Source organism: Nicotiana attenuata, chromosome 4 (assembly GCF_001879085.1).
Source record: "Nicotiana attenuata strain UT chromosome 4, NIATTr2, whole genome shotgun sequence".
Taxonomy (NCBI): domain Eukaryota; kingdom Viridiplantae; phylum Streptophyta; class Magnoliopsida; order Solanales; family Solanaceae; genus Nicotiana; species Nicotiana attenuata.
In genome coordinates this window covers 7979162-8005800 of record NC_031992.1, presented here as the reverse complement: position 1 = coordinate 8005800, position 26639 = coordinate 7979162, and the positions used below count along the sequence as shown (strand labels likewise).

Genomic DNA, 26639 nt, shown 5'->3' with positions numbered 1-26639 from the left:
CCTTGAATTCACTGCCCTAGCTCGTTTCCCGTCATCAAAAATGGAGTACTTAGCCAAAAATTCGTGAAGGAAACATTATATACTTCTGGCCCAGGGATTCCACATCTGCGGCCCTAATACTGCTTCTGCGGTACCGCTTTTGTGGTCCATGAACTGCTTCTGCGGTTCTCACTTACTTGGCCATTTTCGCATCTGCGGTTGGAAACCCCGCACTTGCGCTACCGCAAGTGCGCCCACTTCATCGCTTTTGCGGTTCATGAAGATCTTCCTCTTGGCCGTATCTACGGCTCCTTCCACGCTTCTGCGAGCCTGCACCTGTGGTCCCCTAGCCGCAGGTGCGGTTATGACAGCAGATTACAACTTCAGCTGCCATTTCCAATTTCCATTCTTTCCGTCAACCACCTGAAATCACCCCGAGACCTCAACCAAAAGCACAAACACATCATATACCACTATCCAAACTTATACCAATCTTCAAAACACTTCAAACAACATCGAATCAACCAAATCACATCGAATTCAAGCCTAAGTTTCCAAAATCTTCTAAATTACACTTTTGATCAAAAAGTCTACCAAACCACGTCCGAATGACCTGTGATTTTACACACACATCCCAAATGACACAACGAAACTACTGCAACTCCCGTAACTCCATTCCGAACCCTAAATCAAAATCTCACCTTTCAACCCGAAAAACGCCAAAATTCAACTTTCGCCAATTCAAGCCTAAATCTACTCCGGACCTCCAAAACACATTCTGATCACGCTCCTAAGTCTCAAATCAACTCACGAAGCTATCTAAACCATCGGAATTCACATCTGATCCCTCCAACACGTAAGTCAACATTCAGTTGACTTTTCCAACTTAAGCTTTTTTAAAAGAGACTAAGTGTCTCAAACCTTACCAAAATCTTTCTGAACCCAAGCCAACCAACCCGATCACACATAGAACCGATAAACAAAGCAATAAGAAGCAGAAATAGGGAAAACGGAGTGGTAACTCATGAAAAGACCGGCCGGGTCGTTAGAAGAGCACATTGGCATTCATATTGATAGTATGATCACGACCGGGGTGTTTTTGAAGTTTGCACCGTTATCCGTAAACACTGGGGGAATAATCTACGCACCGTAAATAATGCCAGCATGTTGTGTTCATGTGGGAAATGGACCATCTACCACATTTCGTGCTCACATGCCATGAAGTGCTTTCAACAAACAGGTTTAGGGGCAACCAACTATATTGATAGGCAATACAGTGTTGCCGCGTACTTAAACACATATAGTGGGCAGTTGTAGTATAACGATCTGACTGGTCGTTTTGAACAACTATATTCGGTTTGGCAGTTTGAGTCCAAGAGCAGCTTTACATTATGTATAACGACTTGTGTGCAGGGTTGGATTCAGTTTTCGGATGAATCGGAGTCGAATTGGAAAGAAGGAATATAGTTCTGGAAGTTCAAGCAGAGAGAATTGGACCGGAATTTGACTTTTGAGTAAATGGCTCCGGAATGAGTTTTGGGTGATGTCAGTAGCTTCGTATGGTGATATTGGACTTAGGGGCGTAATCGGATTGTGTATTGGAGGTCTGTAGCTAATTTAGGCTTGGAATGCCGAAAGTCGAATTTTTGAAGTTTCCGGTCCAATAGTGAGATTTTTATCTAAGGGTCGGAACGAAATTCCAAAAGTTGGAGTAGCTCCGTAGTGTTGAATGTGACGTACTTGCAAATTTCAGGTCATTTGGACGAGATTTGATAGTCTTTTTGATCGAAAGCATAATTTAAGAGTTCTTGGAGTTCTTAGGCTTGAATCCTGTGTTAAATTAGTCATTTGATGTTGTTGTGAGTGTTCTGAAGTGTTGAACAAGTTTGAATGATGTCATAGGATGTGTTGGTACATTTGGTTTGAAGTCCCGGGGGCTCGGGTGAGTTCCGGGTAGGTTCCGGGATGTTTCAGGCCAAAAATCTTAGTTGTTGCAGGTCAAGAGGAGTTGCAGACCTCTTAACCCACCAGTGCGGTCCGCACAGGATTTTGTGCTACCGCGGTGGGGGCTTTGCGGCCGCACAAAATCAAGTGCGGTCCGCGGTGTGGAAAGTTTCACTGGTCTGACTTCGGAAACTCATATCTTTTGATCTACAAGGAATTTTGAGATGATTCAAAAAAGCAAGTTGTAGCCCTTCGTATCTAGTTTCCAGAAAAATAAAGAATTCACAATTTGGACATCTGTAGAGAAAATTATGGCGAAAATACTAAAGTCTGTCACTGCAGTCAAATCCTGTGCGGACAGCACTGGTTTTTGTGCGGACAACACTGGTTTTTGTGCGGATAGCACTGGTTTTTGTGCGGTCAGCAGTGGTGGAAATATGGGAGGTGCACTATAAATACGAGGTTTAGGGTTTTATTACATATTTTGACCTAGAGAGCTCGGATTTTGGCAATTCTTCTAAGGTTTTTCAAGAAATTCATCGGGGTAAGTGATTCTAACTCGAATTTGGCTAGAGTACATGAATCTATCATTGAATTCATCATTGAATTCGTGATTTGTGATGGAATTTTAGGAAGAAAATTTGTGAAGTCTTTCAAAAATGTAAAATGATGATCTGAAGGACCAAATGGTATCGGAATTGAATAATTTTTGTATGGGTGAACTCTTATCGGAATGGGTATTCGATTTTTGTAAATTTTATCGGGTTCCGAGGTGCGGGCCCGGAGAGTTGACTTTTGTTGACTTTTTGCAAATTGTGTAAGAATCATAGTTATGTTAATTGAAATTATTTTCTCTTGCATTTTTAGATGTATTCAAGTCATTTTTTGGCTAGATTGAGCCGAGCATTGATGAATTGGTAAAGGAAAAGCTAAATTGGGCATTTAATTGGCTGGATTGAGGTAAGTATCTTGCCAAACCTTGTGTGGGGGACTTCCCCTTAGGATATGAGTGTTCCATGCTAATTGTAGTCCGTGCACGCGAGGTGACGAGTGTGTGCTCGGACTTATTTGTGGGAAAAATTTCCTTTAGGGTTCTTAGGTCCTTATGTTTCATCATATGGGAAGTATTCTGTTATGATTGAGTTATCTAATTGCATAATTTACCCCTATATGCTCCATACGATGTACTTTCCTCTAACTCCTACTTGTTACTTGGCCTTAATTACCTTAACTGAATTAGCTGTTCTTTGTTGTTTTGTTATGGTTATTGCGCTTCTTAGTTTCCCCATGATTCTCTGCTTGCTATGTAATCATACTCTTGGTGGTGGAATTTCCTTGTGATTGGATTGTTGGATTGTTGTTGATTCCCTTGCCGGGACGTTATTGTTCATATTGTTTGCTCGGGATACCAAGAGATCCCCAGCATATATATTTGGGATACCAAGAGATCCTCGGGATACCAAGAGATCTCCATCATGTATATTGAGGATACCAAGAGAACCTCGGGATACCAAGAGATCCCTAGCTTGTATATTGAGGATACCAAGAGATCCTCGGGATACCAAGAGATCCCCAGCACATGAATTGAGGATACCAAGAAATCCTCGGGATATTCCGTAGTTATTAGGCTTACCTAGTCCTTAAGACTAGGTGCCATCACGAAACCCAACGGAGGGGAAATTGGGTCGTGACAAGTTGGTATCAGAGCTCTAGGTTCATGGGTGCTATGAGTCATAAGCAAGTTTAGTAGAGTCTTGCGGATCGGTATGGAGACGTCTGTACATATATTTGAGAGGCTATAGAACTGTTAAATTCCACTTCTTTCATTCCTTATCGTGCGATATTGATTGAGCTAGAAGTATATAACTTATGTTCCTCTACATCCACTCGTGTATGATATTTCGCTTTCAGTGTCCACCATGCGCCAGTGGTTCGTGATGCTACAAACGGGCTACGAAGGAGTCAGGGATGCTCAGGCATCGTCTCAACGTACTGCCCAGGCTGAAGATACACAGGTATTGAGAGACTATTCAGTTGTTCATATGGACGCGCAACTGTTTTCGACATCTGGTTGATAAGTGCGAGCTTGTGAAGGTTTAATTGGCTGACTAGTCGTCGCAATTATGGCAAGGTTACGAGGTGGATGTCGATTGAGGATGACTGGTGGTGTTGGGGTACCTTGTGATTGGTGTTGTTTAATTGGCTGACTAGTCGTCGCAATTGTGGCAAGGTTACGAGGTGGATGTCGATTGAGGATGACTGGTGGTGTTGGGGTACCTTGTGATTGGTGTTGTGCGAGTTGCGAAAGTTAGTTTTGCGGATGCTATTTTCTATGGCTTTGCGCTAAGTGGAGGAGTCCACTAACGGCTTCCGGATTGCAGAGTCAGATTTAAATCAGTTTTGGCTTGAGGTATGTATATAAGTGGTATTGGAAGGTTTCCAAAATTTTTATATAACTAAAGACTAAGATTTTGCAAGGGACGATATTGGGGCTTTGATTGGGATTAATTCATACCTACTATCTGAAGAAAATGGGTCAGCTCTGTGGTGTTGGGTCAACATAGTGATGGAGTGATTAGTCCTTTGAATAGGAATCCTCTACTGGCATTTGTTCCAACACTCTTGGATTGGGCGATTTGTGTAACTAGGTTGAGTTGGGGAGGTGCAGCTTGATGGCTTGGCTGCGTGCGGGTGCATGGCTGGTAGCATGGTGATTACTGGGTTTTGAGGCTTTCGAGGATCATGTTTTGTTACGCGGCAAGAAACTCTATATGGGTGATCCTGCGGAATAATAGGGTGTGAGTGATATATCAGCCATTTCATTTGCGTAGTTGATGTTGTGTATGGAAATTTTAGTACTCCGGAGGTTTGGGGCTAGATACCTTCATATGTAGACTAATTCCTGTTTGCAGATTTTGAAGAAATGTTGATAATGGGATAATTAATAGCATACAATATCGATAAGTTGTTGTGGATCTTTTGAAGCATATTTATCTAATTGAGAAGAACTAGGATTTTGTTGGGGGCTACTTGGAAGATTAGCGAGAATATGTGTTTTGTATTGGGTCAGGCTTGTGTGCTCCTGTGAGATTGTCATTTTGGTTATGTTCTCAAGCAGAATGGACACTATTTGTGCCTCTAGCCTATGTTATGTGTTGCTTTGTTATGTTGTGGTGAGCTATGAGGTTGTACGATTATTCCCGAAGCATGTTGTAATTCTGTTCAAGCCTAATGGCGATGCGGGTGAGATAGCCATCGTGATGTTGATTTGCTCATTTGCACCTTATATACGTGCTTGCTACCCTCATATTTTATTGCTTCTATTCATTGTTCCCACGGTTTTATTTGTGCACTCTGTTGTGCTAAATCACAGTATTCATATGATCAGTGGGCCCGAGCATAGTGGCTGGATGAGTATTTGGGAGCGGGCCGCACGCTGCAGCGGTTGTTATGTGGGATACCCTTTCCTTGTGTCTATTTGGTGTTCTGTTTTCCTCTGTGAACCCATTTTGATGAACACTATATTTTTGTTGTTGCACATGCTACACTTGTTAGAAATTCTTCTACTTTTCTTTTCTTTGTTTGTGTTACATAATTGAGTAATTATTGGTTTGGTGTACGAATTGTGTAATGTGAGAATCTGTGTGGTTCCGTGATGAGGATTTAGTTATGCTGCTTGTATCAGCTGAGATGAGGTTCTAAGACATGAGATTAGTACTATGGTATCGGAAGAGAGAGTTTCTTGACTTGTTGACTTCATGAGCGGCTATGAGTTTCCGCATGTTTCTTTATCATGTCAGTGTTGTGGAAGTCCGTATCAAGGTTGTATTCAATGTGTAGTGTATTGCCGGCATCCAGAGTGTTATTTGAGCATATATGGTGGTCAGAGGTTATTGCTTCGAGTATTTGAGCTACGTGGATCAGCACGTGATTGTATCCTGGGTTGGAATTTTTGGTTCGATTCGTCTTGTTCGGGTGTAATCAGTGTGATGATGTGGAATTTATGTTCTATGACTAATTTTTGATGATGAGGTTTGGGTTCTATTCTAAGGTTATGGACTAAGAAGGAGATGAGACCTTCAGTTAAGTGGCATTTCTAGTTCTGCATAGGTTGGGTGATGGGGAAACACCCCCGGGTGTATGTATGAAGAGCTCATGCAGTGGTTCAATGGCTTAGGAACGACTCCGGGCACGTTCGAGGACGAACGTATGTTCAATTGGAGGAGGATGTAACGACCCGACTGGTCGTTTTGAACAACTGCATCCGATTCGGCAGTTTGAGTTCAAGAGTAGCTTCACATTATGTATAACGACTTGTGTGCAGGGTTGGATTCAGTTTTCGAATGAATCGGAGTCGAATTGGAAAGAAGGAATATAGTTCTGGAAGTTTAGCGGAGAGAATTGGACCAGAATTTGACTTTTGAGTAAACGGCTCCGGAATGAGTTTTGGATGATGCCAGTAGCTTCGTATGGTGATTTTGGACTTAGGGGCGTGATCGGATTGTATTTTGGAGGTCCGTAGCTAATTTAGGCTTGGAATGCCGAAAGTCGAATTTTTGAAGTTTCCGTTCCGATAGTGAGATTTTGATCTAAGGGTCGGAGTGGAATTCTGAAAGTTGGAGTAGCTCCGTAGTGTTGAATGTGACATGCTTGCAAATTTCAAGTCATTCGGACGAGATTTGATAGACTTTTTGATCGAAAGCATAATTTAAGAGTTCTTGGAGTTCTTCGGCTTGAATCCTATGTTAAATTGGTGATTTGATGTTGTTGTGAGCATTCCGAAGTGTTGAACAAGTTTGAATGATGTCATAGGATGTGTTGGTACATTTGGTTTGAAGTCCCGGGGGCTCGGGTGAGTTCCGGGTAGGTTCCAGGATGTTTTAGGCCTAAAATCTTAGCTGTTGCAGGTCCAGAGGAGTTGCAGACCTCTGAACCCACCAGTGCGGTCTACATAGGTTTTGTGCTGCCGCGGTGGGGGATTTGCGGCCGCACAAAATCCAGTGCGGTCCGCGGTGAGGAAAGTTTCACCGGTCTGACTTCGGAAGCACATATCATTTGATCTACAAGGAATTTTGAGATGATTCAAAAACGAAAGTTGTATCCCTTCGTGTCTAGTTTCTAGAAAGGTAAAGAAATCACAATTTGGACATCTGTAGGGAAAGTTATGGCCAAAATACTAAAGCCTGTCACTGCAGTCAAATCCTGTGAGGACAGCACTGGTTTTTGTGCGGACATCACTGGTTTTTGTGCGGCTAGCACTGGTTTTTGTGCGGTCAGCAGTGGTGGAAATCCGGGAGGTGCACAATAAATACGAGGTTTAGGGTTTTATTTCATATTTGACCTAGAGAGCTCGAATTTTGGCGATTTTTCGAACGTTTTTCAAGAAATTCATCGGGGTAAGTGATTCTAACTCGGATTTGGCTAGAGTACATGAATCTATCATTGAATTCATCATTTAATTCGTGATTTGGGATGGAATTTTGGGAAGAAAATTTGTGAAATCTTTCAAAAATGTAGAATGATGATTTGAAGGACCAAATGGTATCGGAATTGGATAATTTTTGTATGGGTGAACTCGTATCGGTATGGGTATTTGATTTTTGTAAATTTTGTCGGGTTCCGAGGTGCGGGCGCGGGGAGTTGACTTTTGTTGACTTTTTGCAAATTGTGTAAGAATCATAGTTTTGTTAATTGGAATTATTTTCTCTTGCATTGTTAGATGTATTCAAGTCGTTTTGGGCTAGATTGAGCCGAGCATTGATGAATTGGTAAAGGAAAAGCTAAATTGAGTATTTAATTGGCCGGATTAAGGTAAGTATCTTGCCTAACCTTGTGTGGGGGACTTCCCCTTAGGATTTGAGTATTCCATGCTAATTGTAGTCCGTGCACGCGAGGTGACGAGTGGGTGCTCGGACTTATTTGTTGGAAAAATTGCCTTTAGGGTTCTTAGGTCCTTATGTCTCATCATATGGGAAGTATTCTGTTATGATTGAGTTATCTAATCTAATTGCATAATTTACCCGTATATGCTCCATAAGATGTTGTTAGTTTTCCTCTAACTCCTACTTGTTACTTGGCATTAATTGCCTTAATTGAATTAGCTGTTCTTTGTTGTTTTGTTAAGGTTATTGTGCTTCTTAGTTTCCCGGTGATTCTCTTGTTGCTATGTAATCATACTCTTGGTGGTGGAATTTCCTTGTGGTTGGATTGTTGGATTGTTGTTGATTCCAACAGAACCTCGGGATACCAAGAGATCCCTAGCTTATATATTGAGGATACCAAGAGATCCTCGGGATACCAAGAGATCCCCAGCACATGTAATAAGGATACCAAGAGATCCTTGGGATACCAAGAGATCCCTATCATGTATATTTAGGATACCAAGAGATCCTCGGGATACCAAGAGATCCCTTAGCTCATATATTGAGGATACTGAGAGATCCCCCATGTATTTATGTTTGGGACTATGGGACGGGATCCCGAGAGATCCCCTGTCGATATTCTGTGAGTGTAAAAGCACGAAGGGTGATGCCAAGTCCAAACATATGGTTGAGAATGAGAATCCTTATCACTGGGGTTGTTGCAGTGTCAATCACTGACACCATTATGATCTAAGAATTGGGGTTTACTGTGTTGGAGTGAATTCTAGAATAGCTAATCTCTGTGTTTCCTCTTAATTTGGTTCATTGATTCAAAAAGGTAATAACTGGAACTCTATGGATAAAAGCAGTTGTAATTCTACTTTGTNATATTTCAAATCTTCAACGACAAGTATTTCTCAACTAAATTTTCCTTAAATCGTCTGAGGTTGTATTCTACTAAAAAGGAATTTCTACTAAGTACTAAATTATTAAATCCCATGGTAAAGGTAATAATTCATTCAAGGTTGTATTCTAATTGAGAATGGTACTTTCTTTATTCAAATGATTTCTAATAATAACTCCATCTTTTCTTGCTGGTTTCCCTAATTAGTTTTTAATTTAAAATTTTCTTATATTAGGTAAGTGAGACTTCTTGAACGTCTTGAGTGAATTTGTACGGACATTATGTATTGTATAGTATGTGGATTTCTTTTGTTGACAGTGAGATGGGAAAATATGGGAGCACAAGGTGCCATGTGTGCTAAAGGTTCGGAAGTTGAGATTATGATATGAAAAACCGAGGATTTAGATGGTCAGGATTGTGTATTAGGCATGATGCTAGTGATTGAGTTGGTATTGCCTTCTTCATTTGTATACATTCTTACTTGTCTCTATTCCTGTTATGTCAGTGTTGATTTACTTGGTTATCTGATTTACTTGGTGTTGTTCGTTACTACCCGTGTTCTCCCTTTATTGTTCCTACTGTTGTATTTTGATTTCTCTACGCTGTTGATATTGCCTCGTTATCTTTATCTCGATGACCAGTAGGTGTCTTGACTGTTCCTCATCACTACTCCACCGAGGTTAGTCTTGATACCTACCGGGGCACCGCTGTGGTGTGCTCATACTACACTTCTGCACATTTTTTTGTGTGCAGATCTAGGTATTGTTCGCTAGTAGTTGTGTGGATTATTGCCGAGGAGATTCAAGGTAGCCCTGTTGTTGCCTTCGGAGGCTTTGGAGTCACTTCCTATTTTATATTCTCACTGCTGTACTTATTTCTATACGGTTGTGTTTAGAAATGGTAGCGAAAACTCCATAGAGCTTATGACTTGTACTACCGGGTTTTGGGAAGATGTTCATTGTATAAGAAATTTATTTCGGAAGAATTTTAGATGTTATTTTCATTGTTGTTATTCCGCAGTTATTAGGCTTACCTAGTCCTAACGACTAGGTGCCATCACGAAACCCAAAGGAGGGGAAATTGGGTCGTGACAAGTTGGTATCAGAGCTCTAGTTTCATGGTGCTACGAGTCATAAGCAAGTTTAGTAGAGTCTTGTCGATCAGTGCGGAGACGTCTGTACTTATCTTCGAGAGGCTACAGAACTGTTAAATTCCACTTCTTTCATTCCTTGTCGTGCGATATTGATTCAGCTCGAAGTATATAACTTATGTTCCCCTACGTCCACTCGTGTATGATATTACGCTCTCAGTGTCCGCCATGCGCAAGTGGATCGTGATGCTACAAACGGGCTGCGAAGGAGTCAGGGATGCTCAGGCATCCTCTCAACTTACTGCCCAGGCTGAGGATATAGAGGTGTTGAGAGACTATTCAGTTGTTCATATGGACGCACAGCGGTTTCTGACATCTGGTTGATAAGTGCGAGGTTGTGAACGTTTAATTGGCTGACTAGTCATCGCATTTGTAGCAAGGTTGCGAGGTGGATGTCGATTGAGGATGACTGGTGGTGTTGGGGTACCTTGTGATTGGTGTTGTGCGAGTTGCAAAAGTTGGTTTTGCGGATCATCAAATGCTATTTTCTATGGCTTTGCACTTAGTGGAGGAGTCTATTAGCGGCGTCCGGATTGCAGAGTCAGATTCGCATCAGTTTTAGCCTGAGGTATGTATATAAGTGGTATTGGAAGGTTTTCGAAATTTTTATATAACTAAAGACTGAGATCTTGCAAGGGACGATATTGGGGCTTTGATTGGGATTATTGCATACCGACTATCCGAAGAAAATGGGTCAGCTCTGTGGTGTTGGGTCAACATAGTGATGGAGTGATTGGTCCTTTGAATAGGAATCCTCTACTGGCATTTGTGCCAGCACTCCTGGATTGGGCGGCTTGTGTAACTAGGTTGAGTTGGGGAGGTGTAGTCCTGATGGCTTGGTTGTGTGCGGGTGCATGGCTGGTAGAATGGTCATTACTGGGTTTTGAGGCTTTCGAGGTTCATGTTTTGTTACGCGGCAAGAAACTCTATATGGGTGATCTAGCGGAATAATAGGGTGTGAGTGATATATCAACCATTTCATTTGCGTAGTTGATGTTGTGTATGGAAATTTTAGTACTCCGGAGGTTTGGGGATAGATACCTTCATATGTAGACTAATTCCTGTTTGCAGGGTTTGAAGAAATGTTAAGAATGGGATAATTAATAGCATACAATACCGATAAGTTGTTGTGGATCTTTTGAAGCATATTTATCTAATTGAGAAGAACTAGGATTTTGTTGGGGCTACTTGGAAGATCAGCGAGAATTGTGTTTTGTATTGGGTCAAGCTTGTGTGCTCCTGTGAGATTGTCATTTTGGTTATGTTCTCAGGTAGAGTGGACATTATTTGTGCCTCTAGCCTATGTTATGTGCTGCTTTGTTATGTTGTGGTGAGTTGTGAGGTTGTATGATTATTCCCCAAGCATATTGTAATTCTGTTCAGGCCTAATGGCGATGCGGGTGAGATAGCCATCGTGATGTTGATTTTCTCATTTGCACCTGATATATGTGCTTGCTTCTCTCATATTTTATTGCTTCTATTCATTGTTCCCACAGTTTTATTTCTGCACTCTGTTGTGCTAAATCTCAGTATTCATATGATCAGTGGGCTCGAGCATAGTGGCTGGATGAGTATTTTGGAGCGGGCTGCACGCCGCAGCGGATGTTATGTGGGATACCCTTTCCTTGTGTCTATTTGGTGTTCTGTTTTCCTCCGTTAACCTATTTTGATGAACACTATATTTTTGTTGTTGCACATGCTACAATTGTTAGAAATTCTTCTACTTTGATTTTCTTTATTTGTGTTACATAATTGAGTAATTATTGGTTTGTTGTACGAATTGTGTAATGTGAGAACCTGTGTGGTTCCGTGATGAGCTGTTAGTTGTGCGGCTTGTATCGGCTGAGATGAGGTTTTTAGACATGAGATAAGTACTATGGTATCGGACGAGAGAGTTTCTTGACTTGTTGACTTCATGAGCGGCTAAGAGTTTCCGCAAGTTTCTTTATCATGTAAGTGTTGTGGTAGTCCGTAACAAGGTTGTATTCAATGTGAAGTGTATTGCCCGCATCCAGAGTGTTATTTGAGCATATATGGTGGTCAGAGGTTATTGCTTCGAGTATTTGAGCTGCGTGGATCAGCACGTGATTGTATCCTGGGTTTGAATTTTTGGCTCGATTCGTCTTGTTCGGGTGTAATCAGCGTGATAATGTGGAATTTGGGTTCAATGACTAATTTCAGACGATGAGGTTTGGTTTTTGTTCTAAGGTTATGAACTAAGGGGGAGATGAGACCTTCAGTTAAGTGGCATTGCTAGTTCTTCATAGGTTGGGTGATGGGGAAACACCCCCGGGTGTATGTATGAAGAGCTCATGCAGTGGTTCAATGGCTTTGGAATGACTCCGGGCACGTTCGACGATGAACGTATGTTTAAGTAGAGGAGGATGTAACGACCCGACTGGTCCTTTTGAACAACTGCATTCAGTTCGGCAGTTTGAGTTCAAGAGCAGCTTCACATTATGTATAACGACATGTGTGCATGGTTGGATTCAGTTTTCGGATGAATCGGAGTCGAATTGGAAAGAAGGAATATAGTTCTAGAAGTTTAAGCGGAGAGAATTGGACCGGAATTTGACTTTTGAGTAAACGGCTCCAGAATGAGTTTTGGGTGATGCCAGTAGCTTCGTATGGTGATTTTGGACTTAGGGGCGTGATCGGATTGTGTTTTGGAGGTCCGTAGCTAATTTAGGCTTGGAATGCCGAAAGTCAAATTTTTGAAGTTTCCGGTCCGATAGTGAGATTTTGATCTAAGGGTCGGAATAGAATTCCGGAAGTTGGAGTAGCTCCGTAGTGTTGAATGTCACGTGCTTGGAAATTTCAGGTCATTCGGACGAGATTTGATAGATTTTTTGATCGAAAGCATAATTTAAAAGATCTTGGAGTTCTTAGGCTTGAATCCTATGTTAAATTGGTGATTTGATGTTGTTGTGAGCGTTCCGAAGTGTTGAACAAGTTTGAATGATGTCATAGGATGTGTTGGTACATTTGGTTTGAATTCCCGGGGGCTCGGGTGAGTACCGGGTAGGTTCCGGGATGTTTTAGGCCTAAAATCATAGCTGTTGTGGGTCCAAAGGAGTTGCAGACCTCTAAACCCACCAGTGCGGTCCGCACAGGATTTTGTGCTGCCGCGGTGAGGGCTTTGCGGCCACACAAAATCCGGTGCAGTCCGCGGTGAGGAAAGTTTCACTGGTCTGACTTCGGAAGCTCATATCTTTTGATCTACAAGGAACATTAAGATGATTCAAAAAACAAAAGTTGTATCCCTTCGTGTCTAGTTTCTAGAAAGGTAAAGAAATCACAATTTGGACATCTGTAGGGAAAGTTATGGCCAGAATACTAAAGCCTGTCACTGCAGTCAAATCCTGTGCGGACAGCACTGGTTTTTGTGCGGATAGCACTGGTTTTTTTGCGCGGTCAGCAGTGGTGTAAATTCGGGAGGTGCACTATAAATACGAGATTTAGGGTTTTATTTCATATTTTGACCTAGAGAGCTCAGATTTTTGCGATTTTTCGAAGGTTTTTCATGAAATTCATCGGGGCAAGTGATTCTAACTCGGATTTGGATTGAGTACATGAATCTATCATTGAATTCATCATTTAACTCGTGATTTGGGATGGAATTTTGGGAAGAAAATTTGTGAAATCTTTAAAAAATGTAAAATGATGATTTGAAGGACCAAATGGTATCGGAATTGGTTAATTTTGTATGGGTGAACTCGTATCGGAATGGGTATTCGATTTTTGTATATTTTGTCGGGTACCGAGGTGCGGGCCCGGGGAGTTGACTTTTGTTGACTTTTTGCAAATTGTGTAAGTATCATAGTTTTGTTAATTGTAATTATTTTCTCTTGCATTGTTAGATGTATTCAAGTCGTTTTTGGCTAGATTGAGCCGAGCATTGATGAATTGGTAAAGGAAAAGCTAAATTGAGTATGAACTGGCTGGATTGAGGTAAGTATCTTGCCTAACAATGTGTGGGGGACTTCCCCTTAGGATATGAGTCTTCCATGCTAATTGTAGACCGTGCACGCGAGGTGACGAGTGTGTGCTCGGACTTATTTGTGGGAAAAATTGCCTTTAGGGTTCTTAGGTCCTTATGTTTCATCATATGGCAATTATTCTTTTATGATTGAGTTATCTAATTGCATAATTTACCCCTATATGGTCCATACGATGTTGTTAGCTTTCCTCTAACTCCTACTTGTTACTTGGTGTCGACGCCCCCTTTTTCTCGCGAAATCGGGTGTACGACAATCGGGAAGACAACTTTATTCCCATTTGGGAATTGGGTTTTTAGATTTGAAGAGTCGCCACCTAATGATTGAGTGCATTAGGACACTAAGAAGGGTTTTTGAATTGGAAAACCAGAGTTCGGGTAAGGGCTAGAAATTATCTCAAGGGGAAGGTGTTAGGCACCCCTCAAGATCTACTAGTGTGGTTCCCGGCCATGCTATGTTGTGACTTTAATGCAATAGATACACAAAGGATTTTACACATAAGGGTTGCAAATAAATACGTGACAAGTATGTGGGATCAAGGTCTAGATGATCTACAATTTGTTTAAAAAGGGGGACTAACGCAGAAAATTAATCAATACATTGAATAAACAAAGAAGAAAAATTTGGAAGAAAAGGCATAATGCAGTAAAGTTACTGAGGAGTTTTGAGTAGTTGAAAAGACAGGATTTTATAGATATTAAACAAAGTTGTATAAGAAAAGGGGTCCTAGGTTTATAAATCACATGGATCATCCGCACAACACCGGTAATCAATTGTACGCGTAGTGTTATCATGTGATCATCATCTCCATGTCTACCCTTCCCACCCCGTTAAGTATTAAGCGCGAAATAGTCTCGTTTACTTATTGCATGCTATTACCCGTCCCACCTATCAGTCCTGGAGGCTTTTAGGACTACTAATCCTAAAGGGAAGAAGCTTGGCTTTTCAGAGTTTTAAAAACAGGTTAAAATACTAAGGCGTCAAGCAAAACACATGAAAGCAGTTATGGGAGCACAAAAACAATTAAGGCTCAGATAAACCTCCTTTAATCACAGAAAATCATGTAGTTTAGCATGTCTTACATGTACTGATTAGGTTGAAATTATGCTTAACGTTAGGCAGGCTGGTTCATTACATATTTTCAGGCAAGAAGTTCGCATTAGGCTCGCCTGGCTGCAACTTATCGAAGACCAGTGCAATTAATTAACTACATACTTGTTTGCCTATGTGATGGCCTATAGGCATGGCATCTACTGGTTTCAGGAATAAAGAAACAAACTGATTAAGAAAGTTGCCAGTTTTAACAGAATGGTGCGAGTTCTGTAATTAGTGCTAATCTTAAAACGAGTGATTCAGATTTGATTGATAATTCCTATAGGCATGCTTTCTAGCGTCGTTAATTTAAACACTTTTTATAGGCGTAGCGAAAGCGCAGAAATACTATAAGCATGGTATATGAGTAATGTTAGTTTTTAATCCTATAAATAGCTTTGCCTAGTGAACAATGCATGCATAGAGTCTAGATTTCTGGTTACTTATAGGCGTGGTATCCATATGGAGATGCAAAATTCCTATAGACATGGTATCTATATGGATGCATAAACCTATAGACATGATATCTATGTGGATGCATAAACCTATAGACATGGTATCTACGTGTGATATGCAAATGTGCAAAGCTGTAGGCAAGATGCATGAGTACAGAAGTGTGGTAATTCCCTATAAGCATGATATCTACCCCTTTGCATGCATGGTTACCCTTACCTTTTCACTAATCACCCCAGAGGTTATTATAAAATTTTATTACAGACCAAGATGAATCAAAAACTGGAAATAAAATTACAATCAGAACTCTTAAGCTGCATCCAAGGATCCTAATTCAAACCTAAGGTCTAACAATATGATATGAGCCAACTGCCAGGATCAGGTTCCAAAGCCTTTCTCTTATCTGAGATGTGTCAAAGTTCCAAGGAATTTCAAGAACTCCAGGCAATGCTCACACCCAGATATCAGAACTGAATGAAAGTGCAGTGTGGAAGGGCCAGCCCTCCAATATCCAAGTTCAGAGGGAGCTCAAGGTCCCAAGGCAAGGCTTATTGGAGGGGGGTAGAACTTAGAGTCTAGGAACAAGTGTAAGTGCAGTAGAGGGATATAAGGGATGCCAAGGCAGGCTGGTGGTCATGCCCAGCAACATAAAATGCTGGCACACCCCTGACCAGCCCACTAGCCAAACATTGGAGAGTTAGGACCTATTGAAGGTCAGGTTCAACCCTGGACAGCAATTTGGATGCTGCCAGGCCAAACCTTAACTCAAACACACATAAGGGAATGGGGATGGGAAACTGAAAGAGCTTAGGACTCAAAGGGTCCAGTTTACATCCATGGACAATAATTTTGTATATTGCCATATTTTTTTAAACTATAGCTCAAACACATAGGGGGACATGGGGAATGGGATTCATTGCAAGACATAAGCAAGATATGAGCATATTATACAAAGGTTAAATTCTACATGCAGTAAAGTAAGCATGGACAGGAGAATTGGTAAGTAAACACATTAGAGTTGATGCTGGAATTAAAACTAGGACATACCAGTTTCAGAAAGAGACAAGCAAAAGAAAGCAGAAGTCTTGCAAATAGGCCACAGTACAAGCAACAAGAGAGAATACTTTTTGAGTGTGAGTGTGAGTTCAGAAAACTACGAATGTTGGTGTGTTGTGCTAATAAAAGAGCATGTATTTATAGTTTGAAAACAGGCAAGGAATAAGGCAAAGAAATAACCATGTACCAATTAGAATCAATCAGTACAAGAACATCCTTTAATTAAGGAGTTCAAACTTAAACGGTAATGAACAAAACAGTATTTAAGGAAAGAGATCAAGTAAGCATCTTGTGTAAAGTAGGCAATTAGGGATAAATACATAGGAGTTTAATTAAGGGAAGAAATTTTGAAATACACGGTTAAACAAATAAGGTAAGAACCAACTCTAATTCGAACACAAGTTGGAAAACCTTTTGAAGAAAGATTTTAACACATATAAAAGGGGTTGTCATGCTAATCAGAGGAGTCTAGTATAGAAGAATTCATACACAAAAGAATTCAAACTCAGTACATGGGCCCCAAGTGAGTTTGAGAGTGTTCAGGGCTCAAATAGAACCCTAGTCCAAACACACAAGACCAAACTCGCCAAAAACCCCAAATCCTAGGGTTTTCGACTTGAATCAAATGCAAAAAAGAGGAAACAAGCAGATACAGTAGAAGGTTTAATGCAAACAGAGTCATGGAATTAATTTGAAACAAAATGAGAGTAGAAGAAACAGTAGAGGAAAATATGCTTAAGCAGGCATAGTAAGAACACTTAATGAACATGGTAGAAAAATACAGTAGGCGAAGCATATCAAGTCGTAATGGAAGGAAAGTAGCAGAACATAGCATGTGAAAACATAGCACAGAAACATAGTAGAAGGAAGAACAAAATATAGCAAACATAGTAGAAGAACATGTAAAAAAAAGAGAAAACGTAATAACATGGTAGAGACAAACATACACGAGAAAGGGAGAAGAAAGATCAGAGAACACATAAGCACTTTTTTTCCAGAAACCCTAAATCAGAAAGAAGTGACTTTGGAAAAAGAATTTTATAAAAAAAAGTTGGGGAAACCTTTTAAAAACTCAAAGTAAAGCATGAATACACACAGATCTGAAGAGAATTGGACAAAAACCTCGAACAGCTAGGGTTTCAGGTGAACCCTAGAACGAGAAAGGCTTCGAAAAATGTCCGATCTAAGTCGGATAAGACTGGAAACAGGCTTAGGAAGCTAAGATATGCCGGAGCCAAGCCAGAGATGGCCGGAACCCTCAAGTCGGCGGAGATCTGGGTGGAGACCTTTGAGGTCTAGCCTCAAACCTTCAAATACCAAGCGCACAAGAGCGATAAGAGGTGAGTATGAGGGTTTCACGGCCTGAGAAGCCATGGAAACCGGCGAGAATCGAAGGGATTAGGGTTAGCTTGGGTGGCGGCGACTAGGGTTTGCAGAGAGAATGGGAGAGTAAGGGAATTCAAGGGCGGCGGGTAGAGGGAAATGAATTAGGGTTGGGGGGTTTGTAAATTAAAAGGAAGGGTGTATTTGGGCCGTTGATCTTTTAGATCAACGACTGTGATTAGAAGGGGTTAGATGGGAGACCGGGTGGGTCGGTTCAAACGGGTTGTTGGGCTAGATTAATTGGGTCTAATATTGGGCTAATTTGGGGGTCCAATGTGGCTACAATTGAAATAAAATCTGGCTAGCACTTAATGGCCATTTTCCCCTTTTTTTTATTATTCTATAAAATAGTGAGAATGATTTTAAAAACAAATTAAAAGCACTTATGTAACTAATAATGTATAAACATTAATCTAAAAATACTGGAAACGATATTATAATTGTAAAATGCTGTTAATTGTAAAATAGGCTATAATTGCAATTATATGCAATTTAGTTTTAAAAATGCCAAATAAATCTGTAAAAAATATGCAAAAATCACCTTAATTATATTTTGGTGTAAATATGAGAATAAAATGAATTATTGATAAAATGATAACTTTTTGGGAATAATTATTGAATTTTGTAGTATTAAAATACACAATAAATTGGTTAAAAAAATCTTTAAAAATTTGGAAAAATACCAAAACACTTGGGTATGCTTATATATGCACATATATGTTATTTTGAAAGTATTTTGAGTATAAAAATATCTAGGGAAAAATTGGGTATCAACAACTGCCCCTCTTTACCCGGGAAGGATGAAAGAGTTATCGGGTAAAGATAGGATGGCCAATTTTGACCGAAAGAGGTGATTTGCAAAGAATTTCGACCAAGCTCTGGCTCTTGAGCTGCCTACATATCCCTGGTTTTACAGGAATCAGGCCATATGTAGTTCAGCGTCCATCAGCGGAATATGCCAATAGAGTTTTGAAACGGACGGACGCGATGTTTAGGTTGTAGCTGGAATCTGATAGGCCGCGGGAACTAGAGCGGGATCGCTCCTGTTGAGACGGCCGTTGCTAGCCGGCGTACCTGCAAGTGAGCAATACAACGTATACTGTGCATAAATTTAAACGTGATGCAAATTCCCTTTGGACCATGAATGTTGTCTTTGGACGGTTGTCGACGTCCTCAGACCATGATGTCCTGGGCCATGAAGCGCATAATAAGGGATTCGCAGGCTATGAAATGATGTTCTTGGGCTATGATGATGGTGCCTCGGAACCATGATGCCTTTGAATAATGGTGTGCAGAATATAAAGCGGGGTCCTCGGGCCATGGCATGGTGTTCTCGGGCTATGAAACTGGTGCCTCCGAACAATGACGNAATCAGCATGATCCTCCCGACTTTGTAAATGCACTATCATAAATGAGTTGATGAATAGCTTGAAAACTCGTTTCATAAGATCTATGAAATTTGTTGGGGCATTCGTCAGCCCAATAGACATCATCATAAATTCAAAGTGCCATATCGGGTCCTAAAAGTTGTTTTCAGAATATCCTTCTTTCTTATCTTCAATTGGTGATACACTGATCTCAAGTCAATCTTGGAGAAGTACTTAGCACCTTGCAACTGATCAAGCAGGGCATCTATCCTTGGTAACATGTACTTATTCTTGATTGTGACCTTGTTGGGCTGTCAGTAGTCGATGCACATCCTCAATGGGCGGAGATCTGGGTGGAGACCTTTGAGGTCTAGCCTCAAACTTTCAAATACCAAGCGCACAAGAGCGATAAGAGGTGAGTATGAGGGTTTCACGGCCTGAGAAGCCATGGAAACCGGCGAGAATCGAAGGGATTAGGGTTAGCTTGGGTGGCGGCGACTAGGGTTTGCAGAGAGAATGGGAGAGGAAGGGAATTCGAGGGCGGCGGGTAGAGGGAAATGGAATTAGGGTTGGGGGGGTTTGGTAAATTAAAAAGGAAAGGGTTTATTTGGGCCGTTGATCTTTTAGATCAACGGCTGTGATTAGAAGGGGTTAGGTGGGAGACCGGTTGGGTCGGTTCAAATGGGTTGTTGGGCTAGATTAATTGGGTCTAAAATTGGGCTAATTTGGGGGTCCAATGTGGCTACAATTGAAATAAAATCTAGCTAGCACTTAATGGCCATTTCCCCCCTTTTTTTTATTATTTTATAAAATAGTGAGAATGATTTAAAAAACAAATTAAAAGCACTTAAGTAACTAATAACGTATAAATATTAATCTAAAAATACTGGAAACGATTTTATAATTGTAAAATGCTGTTAATTGTAAAATAGGCAATAATTGCAATTATATGCAATTTATTTTTAAAAATGCCAAATAAATCTGTAAAAAATATGCAAAAATCACCTTAATTATATTTTGGTGTAAATCTGAGAATAAAATGAATTATTCACAAAATGATAATTTTTTGGGAATAATTATTGAATTTTGTAGTATTAAAATAGACAATAAATTGGTTTAAAAAATCTTTAAAAATTTGGAAAAATACCAAAACACTTGGGTATGCTCATACATGCATATATATGTTATTTTGAAAGTATTTTGAGTATAAAAATATCTAGGGAAAAATTGGGTATCAACAGCTGCCCCTCTTTACCCGGGAAGGATGAAAGAGTTATCGGGTAAAGATAGGATGGCCAATTTTGACCGAAATAAGTGATTTGCAAAGAATTTTGACCGAGCTCTGGCTCTTGAGCTGCCTACATATCCCTGGTTTTACAGGAATCAGGCCATATGTAGTTCAGGTTCCATCGGCGGAATATGCCAATAGAGTTTTGAAAAGGACGGACGCGATGTTTAGGTTGTAGCTGAAATCTGATAGGCTGCGGGAACTGGAGCGGGATCGCTCCTTTGGAGATGGCCGTTGCTAGCCGGCGTACCTGCAAGTGAGCAATACAACATATACTGTGCATAAATTTAAACGTGATGCAAGTTCCCTTTGGACCATGAATGTTGTCTTTGGACGGTTGTTGACGTCCTCAGACCATGATGTCCTGGGCCATGAAGCGCATAATAAGGGATTCGCAGGCTATGAAATGATGTTCTTGGGCTATGATGGTGGTGCCTCCGAACCATGATGCCTTTGAATAATGGTGTGCAGAATATAAAGCGGGGTCCTAAGGCCATGGCATGGCGTTCTCGGGCTATGAAAATGGTGCCTCCGAATAATGACGCCTTTGGACAATTTGGCGATATTTCAGCCCATGAAATGCAGGATTTGGCGATATTTCAGCCCATGAAATGCAGGATTTGGCGATATTTCAGCCGATGTGAAGAAGAAATGTAAATGGCGATATTTCAGCCGACAGAAATTTAAATAAATCTGGAGATGTTTCAGCCGATGTGAAGAAGCAATGTAAATGGCGATATTTCGGCCGATGAAATGCAGGATTTGGCGATATTTCAGCCGATATGAAGAAGAAATTTAAATGGCGATATTTCAACCGATGTAAGGCATAAATATAAATGGCGCTATTTCATCCGACAAGGATTATAATAAAGTTGGCGATATTTCAGCCGATAATGATTAAATATAAACTGGCGATCTTTCAGCCGATGATGATTAAATATAAACTGGCGATCTTTCAGCCGATATAGAGATTTAAATGCAGTTGGTGATATTTCAGCCGATGAAAAGCATAAATTGCGGTATTTCAGCGGATGTAAAGATTTAAATAGAGTTGGCGATCTTTCAGTCGACAAATGATTAAATATAAACTGGCGATCTTTCAGCTGATATAGAGATTTAAATGGAGTTGGCGATATTTCAGCCGATGAAAAGCATAAATGGCGGTATTTCAGCCGATGTAAAGATTTAAATAGGGTTGGCGATCTTTCAGCCGATGCAAATAAGAGGTGGCGATATTTCAGCCATGCAGGATGGAGGTAGTACTTAATCTCGGAAGGCAGAAAGGTAGCCTTATGCAATGCAGGGGAATGCAAGATGGAGACAGTGCTTAGTCTCGGAAGGCAGAAAGGTAGCCTTATGCAATGCAAGGAGATGCAGGATGGAGACAGTGCTTAGTCTCGGAAGGCAGAAAGGTAGCCTTATGCAATGCAGGGGAATGCAGGATGGAGACAGTGCTTAGTCTCGGAAGGCAGAAAGGTAGCCTTATGCAATGCAAGGGAAAGTAGGATGGAGACAGTGCTTAGTCTCGGAAGGCAGAAAGGTAGCCTTATGCAGTGTGCGAAAATAGAGGTGAAGAGTGACAAAATTTCTTAGCTGAGAGACGATAGCTGCTAGTTGATTGTCACTGTGGCTGCTGGGGATGTTACGTGCGAGTAGCACTTGAAAATAGGTGATGATTCTGGGAGTTGTATTCTTGAAAAGTATGAGTTAGTAACCGTATCCGATGATTTTAGGTCTTGGGGTACCTGCATTCAAAGAAAGATTGTGAGTTTTGTCAAGGGGGAAGGTTAGTTCGTCTTCCCGCGGATTGCGCTCGTCCTACTCGGCTCTTGCTTTCATTGGGATAGCGTTGCTGACAAAGCTGTTCTGATAGTATTCATGCATGATTTAGCTAAATGATAAAATATGATGTAAATACATAATGGATAAAACGGTTTTAGATGAACCGACGATTGCAACACGGTTCAAGATATTGCAACCTCTTTGGCGCCGTAATTTTGAGGGTCCTCAAAATTCTGCCCCAGTTTACTGGGCCGGTGCCTCTGACGGCTGTGCGCGGTGGATGGTGAAAGTCAACTTCGGAATTTTGAGGGTCCTCCTCAAAATTCTGCCCCAGTTTCCAATATCGGAGAAAAATGGAAATTTTATCGAATTGTGACCGAACCCATAGGGCTGCCTACGTATCCCCTTTTAAACGGGAATCAGGTCAGGCGTAGTTCAAATTACATCATACAGAAATCATAATGATTACACATAATAGCGTTTGACTGCATCTGAATTAATTGGCTTTCGCCAGACTTCTCCATCCATCTCTGCGAGTATGAGGGATCCCCCGGTTAGAACCCGGTGAACCATGTACGGACCTTGCCAGTTGGGAGAGAATTTCCCTTTGGCTTCATCTTGATGCGGAAAAATCTTTTTCAGTACTAACTGCCCCGGCGCGAACTGTCTTAGTCTGACTCTCTTGTTGAAAGCTCTGGTCATTCTATTCTGATAAAGCTGACCATGGCAAACTGCATTCAGTCTTTTTCCGTCTATAAGGGCTAATTGCTCGTAGCGACTTTTTACCCATTCTGCATCTTCAAGTTCTGCTTCCTGCATAATTCTCAGGGAGGGAATTTCTACCTCGGCTGGGATGACTACCTCGGTACCATAAACCAACATATACGGTGTCGCCCCAATCGATGTGCGGACTGTGGTACGGTATCCCGGTAGAGCGAATGATAACTTCTCATGCCATTGCTTGTGTTTCTCTATCATTTTTCTTAGTATCTTCTTAATGTTCTTATTGGCTGCTTCTACGGCTCCATTCATCTGAGGCATGTAGGTTGTAGAATTCTTGTGCTTGATCTTGAAGGTTTCACACATTGCTTTCATCAGATCACTATTGAGATTGGAACCATTGTCAGTGATGATTGACTCTGGGACGCCGAACCGACAAATGATACGGTCGCGAACGAAGTCTGTCACAACCTTCTTGGTTACCGCCTTATATGATGCTGCTTCAACCCATTTGGTGAAATAATCAATCGCCACTAGTATGAACCTGTGCTGATTTGATGCGGCAGGCTCGATAGGTCCAATGACATCCATCCCCCAAGCGGCGAACGGCCACGGTGAGCTAGTTGCATTCAGCTCGTTAGGAGGCACCTTTATCATATCTGCAGGTATATGACAGCGGTGGCACTTTCCGACATACTGGATGCAGTCTGTCTCCATGGTCATCCAGAAGTAACCGGCTCGGAGTATTTTCTTGGCTAAGACGAAACCATTCATGTGCAGGCCACAGGTCCCTGCGTGAACCTCCTCCAACAACCTGGATGCTTCCCTTGCCTCGACACACCTTAGTAATCCCAAATCGGGAGTCCTCCTATACAGGATTCCTCCGCTGTAAAGAAGTGATTGGACAATCTCCGCAGTGTGCGCTTTTGAGTAGTGTTTGCAAGTTCTGGGTACTCTCCTGTTGACAAATATTTCTTAATGTCATGGAACCATGGCTTTCCGTCTGCCTCTTCCTCGACATGAGCACAATAGGCAGGTTGATCCTGGATTTTTACCGGGATGGGATCAATGATGTTCTTATCTGGATGCTGAATCATGGATGATAGAGTGGCCAATGCATCGGCGAACTCATTCTGGATTCTGGGGACATGTCGGAATTCCGTTTTTGTAAACCTCTTCCTCAACTCTTGTACATGATGCAAGTATGGTAGTATTTTGGAGTTTTTGGTTGCCCATTCTTCTCGGACCTGATGTATGAGCAAATCTGAGTCCCCGATCACTAGTTACTCCTGAACGTTCATGTCAATGGCTAGTTTGTGCCCTAAGATGCAGGCTTCGTACTCGGCCATGTTATTGGTGCACGGGAACCTGAGTTTGGCGGACACCGGATAATGCTGACCTGTTTTTGATACTAGAACTGCTCCTATGCCAACTCCTTTAAAGTTTGCTGCTCCATCGAAAAACTATCTCCAGCCATCATAGGATTCTGCAATGTCTTCTCCTATGAAAGAGACCTCCTCGTCAGGAAAATACGTCTTTAGAGGCTCGTATTCTCCGCCCTCGGGGTTTTCGGCAAGATGATCGGCCAGTGCTTGTCCTTTGATCGCTTTCTGAGTCACGTAGACAATATCAAACTCACTCAGCAATATTTGCCATTTGGCCAGTTTGCCCATGGGCATGGGCTTCTGAAAGATGTACTTTAGCGGATCCATCCTCGATATGAGATAGGTGGTGTAGGCACAGAAATAATGCCTCAACTTCTGAGCTACCCAAGTCAGAGCACAACACATGCGTTCTAGTAGGGAATACCGGGCCTCGTACGGGGTGAACTTCTTACTGAGGTAGTAGATGGCTTGCTCTTTTCTCCCCGTTTCATCATGTTGTCCCAAAACACAACCAAATGCTCCATCCAGTACTGCAAGGTAGAGCAATAGCGGTCTACCTGGTTCGGGCGGAACCAGAACTGGCGGTGTTGACAGGTATTCCTTGATTCTGTCGAAGGCTTTCTGACAATCATCAGTCCATTTAGTGGCGGCGTCCTTCTTCAACATCTTAAAGATTGGCTCACAAATGACAGTGGACTGAGCTATGAACCGGCTGATGTAGTTGAGTCTCCCCAAGAAACTCATAACCTCTTTCTTGTTCTTTGGCGGTGGCAAGTCTTGAATGGCCTTAACCTTTGATGGATCTAGTTCTATTCCTCGTCGACTTACGATGAACCCAAGCAGTTTTCCGGCAGGAACCCCGAATGCACATTTGGCGGGATTCAGTTTCAAGTTGTACCTTCTCAATCTGTTGAAGAACTTCCTCAGATCTTCCATGTGGTCAGTGGCTTTCTTGGATTTGATGATGACATCATCTACATACACCTCGATCTCTTTGTGTATCATGTCATGGAAAATAGTAGTCATGGCCCTCATGTAGGTGGCCCCAACATTCTTTAATCCAAACGGCATCATCTTGTAACAATACATCCCCCACGGTGTAATGAAAGCCGTTTTCTCCGCGTCTTCTTCGTCCATCCATATCTGATGATACCCAGCAAAACAATCGACAAATGACTGCAGCTCGTGCTTGGCGCAGTTGTCGATCAGGATGTGTATGTTCGGCAAGGGGAAGTCGTCTTTCGGACTGGCCCGGTTGAGGTCCCGGTAGTCGACACAGACTCTGACCTTCCTGTCCTTCTTTGGCACTGGCACAATGTTGGCTAACCATGTTGGATACTCCACTACCCTGAGGACCTTGGCTTTGACTTGTTTGGTAACTTCCTCCTTGATTTTCAAACTCATGTCTGGCTTGAACTTTCTGAGCTTCTGCTTTACCGGCGGACATGTCGGATCTGTTGGCAATTTGTGAGCTACAATAGATGTACTGAGACCGGTCATATCATCATATGACCAGGCAAATATGTCCTCATATTCTTTTAAGAACTCCGTGTACTCTTCCTTTTCTGATGGTGACAAGTGAACACTGATGCGCGTTTCCTTGACATTCTCTGTATCCCCCAGGTTGATAACCTCAGTCTCGTCCAGGTTAGACTTAGGTCTATTCTCAAAGTCCTCGACCTCTTTAACGATCTCTTCTGGTATCTCATCCTCTTCTGAGTCTATATCCGTTTGTTGCGTTACCTCGTCGCATGTCACATTCATCGGTTCATCAAGATAAGTAATAATAATGCTGTGTAAAGTAAAGTAAATGGTAGAGAAAAAGAGATAATAAGAGCGAGATTTATAAAAAATTGAAATGCTTTAATAAATGCTGAAAGAATTGTTTTGAACATCGGGGCTCTTTTCAAAATTCAAAGATAATACTGAAGGGAAATCAACTAGCGAAAAATTAAAAATAATGCATAGTGCTTTGTTCAGCCTTGCTACCCCGAAGCTTTCCGGGCCTTGGTGGTTCTGACGGACCAATTGTTGAGGCGCTCTCCTCGGTTCACTGTCTGTATGGAAGGGCCTTCCTCCCCTTCCTCCTCGAGAATGACGTGACAGTCCATATTGTCATCTTCCAAGAACAGGTTCTTCATTGCTGCTAATGCTTCATCATCCTCTGACCCATATATGATGTCGGCCTGCTGGAAAGTCTGTTCCAGGTGGGGTATAGGGTGCTCCAGCGGATAGTAAGGGCCGCGCCATGGTGGCGACCAGTTCCTGAATTCCTGC

The 26639-nt window shown here is 41.6% G+C and overlaps 1 pseudogene; it reads right to left on the bottom strand.

Annotated features, from left to right (window-relative positions):
* On the bottom strand, nucleotides 22723–25637 carry LOC109225132 (annotated as a pseudogene).